The 12,115-nt window shown below is 30.4% G+C and overlaps 1 pseudogene; it reads right to left on the bottom strand.

Moving 5' to 3' along the window:
- Positions 1 to 4,308: 4,308 nt before the first annotated feature.
- On the bottom strand, positions 4,309 to 11,780 carry LOC131648885 (uncharacterized; annotated as a pseudogene).
- Positions 11,781 to 12,115: the final 335 nt, after the last annotated feature.

Consider the following 12,115-nt stretch of genomic DNA (forward strand, 5'->3'; position numbering starts at 1 on the left):
ATATATATATATATATATATATATATATATATATATATATATATATATATATATATATATATATATATAAAAGTAAAAAGATATTGGATGAAAAACTTAAGTAATGGATGAATTAAATGACATTAATATTATATGCTAATATAAACAATTCATAATTATTTTATGATTACCGAAACAAAATTATTATTATTTTATATTTATATATATATATATATATATATATATATATATATATATATATATATATATATATATATATATATATATATACTAATTGTGTAAATTATATAATAATAAATACTTTATCATTTAAATAAATTACATAATACAAATAACAATAGAATGAGCCAACTCTTTGCCCAACATGACTTGAAATCCAACACTATCCCAATTGCAACTAATTTCCTTTTAAAAAAAATTTTAATAACTATTCTGTTTCTTATTAATTTATACTTATGTGAATAATATTTATATTAGTTTTATACAACACAACCTATTAATAGACCATTAGTTTTAGAAAATCTATACATAACCATTCTTTTATCCAATTATAATTTACTATATCATTTAAAATTTATTTATTTTTAATTTGTGGTTATTTAACTTTTCGTCAAATCACATCAGAATATGTGCGAACGCACGTGTAACACACCAGTACCGTCCGAGTGCACGAGTAACCACACTTAAATTCATGCAAATGAACAAGTTATTGTATTTTTTTGTACAATTAAAGAAAATAAAAGTCAAAATAATGTATTAATCCAGACACGTACTAAATATTTTGTTTTTTTTATTATTTATGTATCTAATATTTTTATTTGAAATTATTTTTAATTTAAGATACAAAGTTATTAAAGATAATATAAAAAAATTGAAATATATATTTTATCTTCAAATTTATCCCCATAATTAAAATAATTATTCTAATAAATTTATTATTTTTATTAAATGAGTAGATAAAATGATCTAATTTTTTCTGGGATAAAAAGCAATACTCTTTGAAGAATTATGATAGTGATGATAGTTGGATGCCAACTTGTATGATAAGTATACATAGAAATTAATTATTAATTGTATGTATAATTGATGCATATATATAAAAAATCTCACTTCATAGATATTTAAACGTGTTTATAAAAATATATGTCATTTTAGTTAAATTTCTAAGTTATTTTTATTAAACGATCTTATTGATCTAAATGTTTTTACGAGTACCAGACATTTTTCTATACATTTAATTATTATTTTTTCACGGGTACCGGACATTTTTCTATACATATTCAATTATTATTTTTTCACGGGTACCAGATTTTTTCTATACATTCAATTATTAATTTTTTACGGGTATCAAACATTTTTCTATTAGAAATATACATGTGAAATAAATGCGCGTCCCGTAGCAGAACATGTGCGAACGCACGGGTTTATTACTAGTTGCTTATTAACAAGAAGTCTCGTAATTTCAAAGTAGCCACTCCCATTTTGATACTGCACACACCAAAATTGTAAGATACTGCTAGTTATCAAAATATTCTAGATAGTTCTCTTGAGGTCCTATATTAGCATTACATTTAATTCAATACCTACCACACACATAACCTATAGTACATGACAAAAAAAAACACATACCATTCTTCAATTATCTGTTTATGTATCATAGTTTCATATTCACTTATTTTCTCTTTCAATTTATGCATGATATATCAACAGATTCTTATCTACAACCAATGCCAATAACCCTGACAGATGTGATAAGACGGGTATCATAAATTTACAATGACAAATCGGTGTTATAAAAACCAAAACTCGATTTGAAATCGAAACAAACCTGTACATAAAACTCGCCATGAAAATACAGATTAAGTTATACAACTAATCGACGATCATTTAGATTGATAGAAGGGGAAACGATTACCTTTGACGCTGTCTTATCTCCTCTCTTTCCTCAAATTGATTGAATCCACTTTTGTGTGTCGCTAAGGTAAAGGAGCACGAAGTATTTAGGGTTATGTATGTGAGTCATGGTAAATGAAACGGTTGTAGAATAATGAGAAGAAATTGTTTTAGAATTTAGAAGAGGATCCGTTGAAGGTGATTGAAGATGAAAATTGGGCAATTATGAAATAAAGAAGAGAACGATGTAAACAAATTGAGGTTGATGTGGAAAATTATGGTGAGAGATGCTGATGTGGCAGCCTATATGATGAGAAAAAGGTTTAGTTTTCTTATATGATAGATATGTAGGAGTGTTTACTGTCCATATATCTTGCATATTTACCACTTAAAGATGATTAACATATGACATAGATTAGAGATTATTATATAGCAAGGGGAAAAAAGGGAGACATAAAAGAAAATAAATCCTCTCATTTCATTTACTCCATTCACCTCCCTTCTTCCACAATTTGGGTCTATCACTCTCTAAAATTTTGAGAGAAGATCATTAGAGAGATGATAAGGAAAGAAGATTAAGAGAAAGATAACCAAGTAAGAAAGATTAAAAATGAGAGTCTATCACTATCTTGTGGTCTTTCTCATATCTCTTGTCTATATTCTCTCTATTTCTTCTATTTTTCTTTCCTCTTATTTCTTTGTTATATTATTTTTTTCTTCTATCTTTATCTTGTCTCGTCTTTTTCTTTCTTTTCTATCTTATATATAGAGTCTTTCCTATCTTTTTCTCTCTCCGACTCCCTTTCAATTATCTTTTCCCTTTATTAATAATAAAAATATATATAATTATAAAAAAATACTTTAAAGATAAAGAGAAATGTCTAAATCATTTGAATTTTTTAAATAATTTCCTAAATTAAAAATCTTCCAATCAAGTCCAATAATTAATATATTGTTAAGTTGTTTTATTACAACCTGACTAATACTTAACCAATGCGTCCGCACAGGTACTAGTGTGGTACGCACGCTTTTGTTTTAAAAATTTAAATAAAAAAATAAAATTATTTTTTCAAAACAATTTATTATTTTTAAAATATATATATTTTTAAAATCAAAATAAAATTGTTTTATATCAATATTATATATTTCAATTTTTTTATATATTATCAAGAAATGTCAAAAAGTAATTAGATACATTATATTTTTGATGGTCTAAGTTATATCAACATATTATATCAAGAAATTCATATTACTTCTACAGTATTTGGTCATATTATAGAATATGTGATTGCAAACTATGGCTTGTTTTCATCTCTCTTCTCAACTAATCATAAATAATTCATAAATTATAGAATATGTGATTGCAAGCTATGGCTTGTTTTCATCTCTCTTCTCAACTAATCATAAATAATTTATAAATTCAATTTCATATGTTATTTCAATTTGTTTGTTATACACATATATCAATACAGGTCTCATTCATTCACATTTTCTTTATTTATTATTGAATTCAAAACAAATGTAAGATCTAAACGGAAGATTCATACAAAGACACTCTAAACTTTTGAACCAAAAAATATTAGAAAATTTGTGCAGTCTAATAAGCTATATTTGGGAATTAGAAAGCACAATAATTAATAGAAAGGATCCTAAGTAGGAACCTGTTTCAATTGCATAAAGTGGAAAACATTTTGAGTTTATTCCATTATAGAGATTATTTGATTTTTTATTCCCATAAGAACGTCATTGTTTGATGTTTTAAGTAAGAACAACACTATATTTTATGCAACAAATTGTGCTTATCTTGGCTACAAAGTTGAGCATGGATAAGAACCATAAAACTACTCATTTGATTGACAGCAAGAGATGCCCATTATATTCTACACTGTGGCTGCAACATAGTAGCTTTCAAGTTGCAATCTCAAAGGTAAAATAAAATCAATCTCTATTCAACTATTACTATATTACTTAAACTTATCAAACAACAATGTAATCAAAACATAAAACTGATGTTTCTATTCATCCAATTATTAGTTCTCAAAATAGTTATAGTATAATAATGATATAGAAATGAAATTATTCGAAATAGCTCATTTAATATTTAAATAATAGTATGGAATAAACTAAGCTATCCATTCCGATTTGTATCAACATTTGTTCTTGTCGTCGTCATTCTTCTTGAATTTCATAGCCGTCTCTGTGTTCTTAGGATGTATCGTATCATAACCGAATATGATTAGTGTGTTTTCTTGCTTTACTGTTGTTGTGAATCATTATCACTTCTCTCTTTAAAGAGAAACAAAAATCAAAAAATGAATTTTGATTCCATTTAATAAAATGCTCACCTATAATCTTCTTCTGCAGTTTTATAATGGCCTTTTTGCAAATAAGTCGAACACAAGTTCTCTAGTATCCTCAATATCTCTATAGTACATGATAAGGGAGACAGTGAAATAGCATAAAGTAGGTCATTAGATGCTCAATTTTTCCAATTAAAGTAAGAAGAAATGACCTGGGGAGCAAAAACATAAGCCAGGGTTCCAAAAATAGCACCACCCAGAAGAAACCCAGTAACGAATTCCCCGCCTCCATCTCCTCTATTATCACTGCATAAAGGAAACAGTTAATGGAAATATAAATCTATATAATCTTCTAAAATATGCAACCAATAAGATCAAGCGACACGCAGATTCAATGTTTCAACCAGTGCTTCAATCTAAGCATTCAAAATACAACTAAGACATAACAATCATAAAAAACCATGAAATTAATCAACAACTAATACTTAGAAATATATAAGTTTAAGCCACTGAGTCAACATTATTAATTATAAGGCACAGATAGAATACATGTATTCTGCATGCAGTGGTGAAGCGAGGTTCCTTCTGCTCACAATGTTTGATTTCCTTTGAACACCAAGCTTAGATTCAATCAGAGATGAATTACGTTTTGCTGAAAACAAAACAGCTCAGATGACTTGAGATGAGATCCACCAACTACAAAATCAAATCAAATCAAATCCCATAAGCATAGTAATAATAATCATAATCACAATTTCAAATTTCCAAAATGGTTTACTCAAACACTGAGTTCCAAAAACAAAAAATGAAATGAAAAATTTGCGAATAACCCAATTGAATTGAATAAACCAATGAAAGACATTTTGTACCTCCATAATATTGTTATGTTCCCAATAACCCAATTGAATAAACCAATAAAAGACATTTTGTACCTCCATAATATTAATTTAGACTAAGATAACAAAAGGGTATTTGTGGGAAATTTAGAACAGTAAATTTTCTTATATTATAGATTTTAAAAGACTAATATCTAATTTTATGCATTTTTATAGTATTTTTAAAAATTCTGGTATAAACACATTTTTTTATAGTTTGTAAATTGTTTTATTTTTTACTGCAAAATTTGTTGGTGATTGTAGAAAACATTCTGCAAAAATTACATTATCTACAAACAAAATCTGCTGATTTTTAAATAGTTTTACCAAATATTTAGAAGATGTATCTATTTTTGGTATTTTTCTCGAAATTTCTAAAAATTCAATAAAAATAAATACCATATTTTTAAAAATTACTTCTGAAATTTTTTCATTTAAGAGTAAAAAATTTACAAAAATTCGATAAAGATTAAATATGCAAGGAGTGTTTTTGACATTATTAATATATGTGGGATGTGAAGTATAACTTTAGGGTGCCATAAAGATTCTTCTAAAAATAGTCATGAAAGTACAAGGCCAGGCCCATGCCCAAATATACATATTCCATTCTCATTGTTGCTATAGACCCAAAACAATTGGATGCTAAACGCACCCCTTCATACCATGCAACTATATATACATTGGATTTGGATCTGACGCGTGGCATTATGGTGGGAGATAGATCCCAACAAAACAAAACAATTATTAGTACAGTAGAAGTAAACTATAAAATGTGTCTCATCGCCAAATCAACTTGAAATAGGGTCATGGCAGCCTGGTTGCTTGAAATTATTGTTTAATGTGTTTCTTGGAGTCTCTATCTTTAAATTGACATGATCTTGAAATTTAGATTACAGAATCCATAACCTCAAAACACATCTATCTTGTCTCTGTCTCATCTCGTCCCTGTGATTATGAATGACACTTTTCTATCTCTTTCAGCTTCTTTTAGTCCTTTCTGCCCTTATGCAAGTGTTTTGTATTATTAGATCACACTATCAAATCTTAGTCATTTTACATGGATTTTTTTTTTTGCTAGCTTTTAAACTTTTGATTTATGTGCCACATTTATTTTACATTTTAATTAATTTTGAATTAATTTTTAACCGTGTTAATTACATAGAAGAAAGTCTCATAATAACTTCAACGACTTTAGGTTATAAAAGATTTTTTTAATGGGTTGGGTTGAATCAATAATAAATCTCTTCTTTATATTTGTACCTATTTTACTAATTTTTTTATAAGTTAAGAACATCTAAGCATTAAGGAGGAGTGAATAAATATTTCAACTATGTTGGTATTTGTAAACACATATATCTTGCCATACAATAAATAAATAAATAAATAATTACATATATATATATATATATATATATATATATATATATATATATATATATATATATATATATATATATATATATATATATATATATATATATATATATATATATATATATATATATATATATATATATATATATATATATATATACTCTTTATATATGAATCACATATCTCAATGTGTTTTAAAAGTGTTTCTCATTACTAGATATCTTAAATGTTTCCTAAATTCTAATAACACACTCATAAGAATTTACCTTTGTCACTCTAAAATTACCATTAGGATTCTTAAACTATTATTTTTATCTCCACCTCTAAAATTCTGAAGGTTGTGTAGACAAGAATGATGGAGATACATATTTATAATTGTTGAAACACAACAAACACTTAACGGATTCAAAACACAACTCAAGAACATACTGAACCACAAATTGAAACAACCAAACCCAATACACAAAAATTGCATGGATTGAATCTGATACCCGACATACCTTAATTTTATGCTAAAAGCGACCAGCTGGCCACAACCGCTCGCCATGCCAACTCTGCTGCAGATCTTTTGCGCGCCACCGTCTTCTTCGACTTCCTGACTGATTTTTTTCGGCATTTTGATTTCTACAATTCTCGAAACAAGATTTCTTTCTCTTCATCACTTAAAGTTTTAAGGCATACTTCAACAATTCCCGCCATAACGTGAAATTATGATGATGTCATTTTAGCATTAACCACCTTGCTCCTCTTTGCCAACTCAACATCTATTAACAATTTTTATCAAGTTCAAGCTGCGCTTGAACCTTGATCTTGCCACTTGCATCCACTTGCTTTCACCCATATTGTTCTATTGAGTAGTCTAACAAGCCCATAAGTATGGTTCTTCAACCATCTTTGACTCCACCTGCTTTCACATATCTCTCTGAAGGTCCCTATTTCTAAGTTTTGCAATCAAAATATTACACACAAGGCTTTCATAACCGTTCTTTTGAGATGGTACAGCTAGATGATAATTAGAGGCCTCTATAAATTTTTTTCTCACTACTACTAGGATTCATAAGAAGAACTTCCACCTCAAACTGAGTTTTCTCTGTCATACTTTCCAAAAGCTTCATCCTTATGTATTTACTCTTCCTTCGCTAATGAGACTCGTGAAAAGTGATATGTTTACAATTGATGAACTTCAATCCTCGAGGTCCTACTTTCAATAACTCATAGTCCTTCCCACCTCTTGGATAGTCATTGAAGACACAATCCACAACTTTTCCATCAAGTTGAATCGGATTGATTTGATCAATAAGCAAAGTTTTGATGACTTTCAAAATAGAGTAGGTAATAGTCTTTCTTTTTCAAACCTCCATAAGTGTTTGGAAGTCTATTCCTCTAAATGGACATTTTTCTATCAAGTAAGATGATTTGACATCAACCTTACCCTAGAAACTCCATGACAACTCAGTGATCAAATGAGTTTCTATCTTTTGTCTTCTCCAAAACACCTTAAAGTGCTTTAAAGATACACATTAGAAAAGTCTTTTACACTTTAGATTGATAATATCTTATTAAAGTTCTTGTTCCATTTTTGTTTTGATCAAAAGTTTTGTGATTGGATACTTACCATTATACACTCATCCTAACTATCAATCATTTTAAATGGAAAAGATATAAGACATTTTTCTTTCTCTAGAGGAGTGATGCAAGGAGATCTTATGTCTCCCTTGATCTTCTACATTACTAATAATAAGGACGAAAAACCTTTTAGAGCCGAATAGGTTCATGGTATAGTTTAGAACTCCACTGAGATATAACATCTCACTCCATTCATGTTGATTATTTGCAGGTTGCTCAGGCTGAAGAAAAGGTGAAGAAAAAATGACATGAAGGTATTGAAGACTTTTTTCTATTTTGTAATTTGTTGTATTTGTTCTATCCAGCATTTTGGATATTTGGTCTTAGTGTGTATCAACATTTGATATTTCACCATGTATTGTATTTTGAGATGATTACATTGTACATGTATTCATATGTCTTTTAGTAATTATGTTCTACTCAATATCGCTTATTAATACTCCCATATATTAATACAATTCTAGACATGTATTATATTGAGGTGTTACAATTGGTATCAGAGCAGGTGAATTCTCGACCCATTTTCACTAAAATTGGTTTAATTTCCCTGTTTGAGATCTCAGCTTGCCCATTAGTATAGGGGTGATATGCAGTAGAGTCCTTATGCACAACACCATACTTCCTACTTCTCTCACCTCTCAAGTGGAAATAAAATGGTGGAACGAATTTCTCCCTCTCTTTCTCGATGTAAAATGAAAAACAATATAAACTTTCTCTCATATCTCTTCCATTTTCGTAAACTTCCTATTTATTTTGTTCATAATCATAAAAGAAACTTTATTCATTTCTAATTTTTAAACCATTATGAAATTGATGAAAAATCCTTCAAACAAAAGGTGAAAATAAATCGCATAAACACAGCAAAACAACAATGTTTATCCAAAAAGAAATCAAACAAAGCAATTGATGCGAGAAAAGCACGAAAGAGACAAAGGATCTACCAAGAGGTTCAAATCCTTGATGAAAGGGTTACACCGAACAGATGGAGTACAACTAGTTATCCGTAAGGCAAGGAGTAACCTATAAAGTTGCATTAGTTATAAATTTTAGAACTCGATCATACTCCATTTCCACCAGGATTTTGTACCTTAGTCCTTTAACTAAATCCAAATCCACTAGCACCCATACATAATGATAAAAAGCTCTGTCAAATGAAGGTTTATTATAGGCAAAGTCAATTCAACTTGGAGTACCCATGCTACAAGCAATAACAAATAGAAAATTTTAGTATCCAATACTCTTGAGACAAACCATGTATCCGAACTCAGACCTAGGCTAAAGTTTGATTAATTGTGGAAGGAACAAAGTCCCTAGACAAAAGGAATAGTTTTAGAATTTAAGAGTTTACATTCTACACGATAGCTGGCCTAACCATTCGAACATCTTCAAGACTAGAAAAAATAACTCAAAGACTCTTTTACCCAACGAAGGAAATTATCTAGAAGGCTGTAGAGTCTACATACTCACAAGCTTGGGAAAGAGAGATGAAGGGCATGAGATTGATCAATGAAGATGAATTTTTCCATATGATGACAACCCCACCAAGATTCTGGAGTAGATCATATTTTAGGACAACCACTAAGTCTGATGTTGTGCTTAAAAACATGTCAGAGGCCTTTAATTCTGTTTTTCTTAACTCAAGAGCTAAACCACTAGTCATAATTCTTGAGGAGATCAGAACTTACATCCATGGAGAGTTAGGCAAAAAATAGAATGAGGTTCCAAGATGTCTCAGGAAATGATATTTTGCCAAACATTAGAAAGAAGGTTGATGTAACAAGTTGTTTTAAAAACTTATGGCTTGTCATGTATGAAACACATTTTATTTATAGAATTGGTATTTATTGTATAGCTTTGGCCGTAACTGTTACTTATAGCATTGGTTGTTATTGTATAATGTCAGATGAGCACATGTTTGAAGTAAGACATGTAGAAAACCTTGTTGAAACATTCATTGTGAACTTGAAGGATTACTTGTGCTCTTGTAGAAAATGGGAACTCACAAGACTTCCATGTGTCCATGAAATGTCAGCTATGAAGTATAGGAATTTTAAAGTTGATGACTATATTCTAGAATATTATAGGATATCTAGGTACAAGGCAGTCTACAAGCATGTGCTTTACTATGTGAATCGATCCAATTTGTCCGAAAAGACTCAATATCCAGATGTGCAAGCACCTAAGTATAGGAAAATTCCTGGTAGACCAAAGAAAAGGAGAAACCTTCAGCAAGGTGAGATTGATGGGACTGACAAAAAATTGAGAAGAACATGTTTAATAGCCAAGTTCTCCAGGTGCCAAAAAAGCAGGACATAAAAATAAGACTTGCAAGATCACACCAACGATTGAAGCAACTTAGACCACTGCTACACATGCTACTGCATCTCAGGCTAATGCAACTCAGACTTCAGCAACACAGGCTGCTTCATCTCAGGCCAATGCAACACAAGCTTTAGCAACTCATGCCAAAGCTACACATGCTTTGGAAACAAAGGGGAATGCAACACGTGGATACATGAATGTTGTAACACCCCATATTTTCTAATTTTAATTTAATCGGAAATTAAATTATTATTTAGAATTATTTAGTATTTTGTTGAATTATTGGAGAATTATGGATTAAGGGCCATTGGGCTGGAATGGTGAGATAAGTAGTATGAGGGTGCTAAGTGAGTAATCTCGTTACTAATTATTTTATGTTTTCATAAAATAAAGGAAATAAGGAAAATTGGGAAAAAGGAAAAAGGAACGTGAAAAGCAGAGCAGAGGAGATGAGAGATTGGAAAGTTGATACGTGAAAGAGGAACAGAAGAGGAAGAGGGCTAATCAAGATCTTTGGCTAAGGTAAGGGGGGACTCTTCCGGTTAACATCTTTTATCGTATTATAGATAATAGGACTGATTTAGAGGCATTGTTTGTGTCAATTGGTTATATGCTAGATTGGGGTTTTGGGATGATTTTGAAGGGACTTGTATGATTTGATGAATGGTATGATTATATGATTGTTATGGTGATTAAATGATTCCCTTTGTGTATTATATTTACGTTATAACATGTATGTGGCTGATATGGTGGTATTTGAGGTTCATAACATAACTTGGTTTGGTTTTGGGGATTTTGGGGTAAATCCCGTAATGCTGTCAAACGCGATGAAAGCTCTGACTTTTGCCAGTTCGCGCCGCGAAGGTAGGTGCGCGCCGCGAAGGCGTACTTGTTTTCTCGCATCGTGCCGCGTGCATAGGTTGGCGCCGCGAACGTGTTTGTGTGCTTCAGGTCACGCCGCGAACTTTGGCTGCGCCGCGTGCTGTAGCGATAACTGTTTTCTTGTAAAAAGTTAAAGATGTGTAACTTTCAAACCGTAAGTCCGTTTTAGACGCCGTTTTGGACGTTGTTCCTTAAATTGAATGTTCTACCATATGAAATAAATATAACAATAATAACTTGATTCTATTTTGAAAAGTATCGTTTTCTCCAAATATGGTTATTCTTGTTTTGCATAGTTGATGCGGTGCAATGGTTTGTTGTTTGCATAATTGAATATGTGCAATGGTGGGTGTTGTTATAATGTGATTGCTTCTGCTTGTTATGCAAAATGGATGTTGTTCATGGTAAATATGGTTATCATGTGTCTTGAGGAACGATGATGTAAATGCTCTGTTGTTGTTGGGTTGATTTGTTGTACTTGGTACACGATTGTGAGGGGTGCTATTGTTGTTGCACTGTGTGGGGAATGTTTTATCTGTTATGATGTCGTGGTTGTAACTGGTAATTGATATACATATATTGTTGATGTAAAATATGTATTTATTTATGGTTGAGAAATAGCATAACTGTGTGTGGCTATTGATTATCGTGGTGGTTGATGATTATGACATTTGGTTGTTTAATGTTGATGATGAGCATGTTATGGTTGATACATGCATTTCATAATCATGTTGTGGGTTGTATCCCTTTTGGTGGTGGGACAGCGGTAGCTAATTCCCATTGTGTGGAATTGGTGAGAGAAGTAGCCGAATCTTTATGGTGGTGGATCGGTGAGATGGGTTA

This window comes from Vicia villosa, linkage group LG1 (genome assembly GCF_029867415.1).
Source record: "Vicia villosa cultivar HV-30 ecotype Madison, WI linkage group LG1, Vvil1.0, whole genome shotgun sequence".
NCBI lineage: Eukaryota > Viridiplantae > Streptophyta > Magnoliopsida > Fabales > Fabaceae > Vicia > Vicia villosa.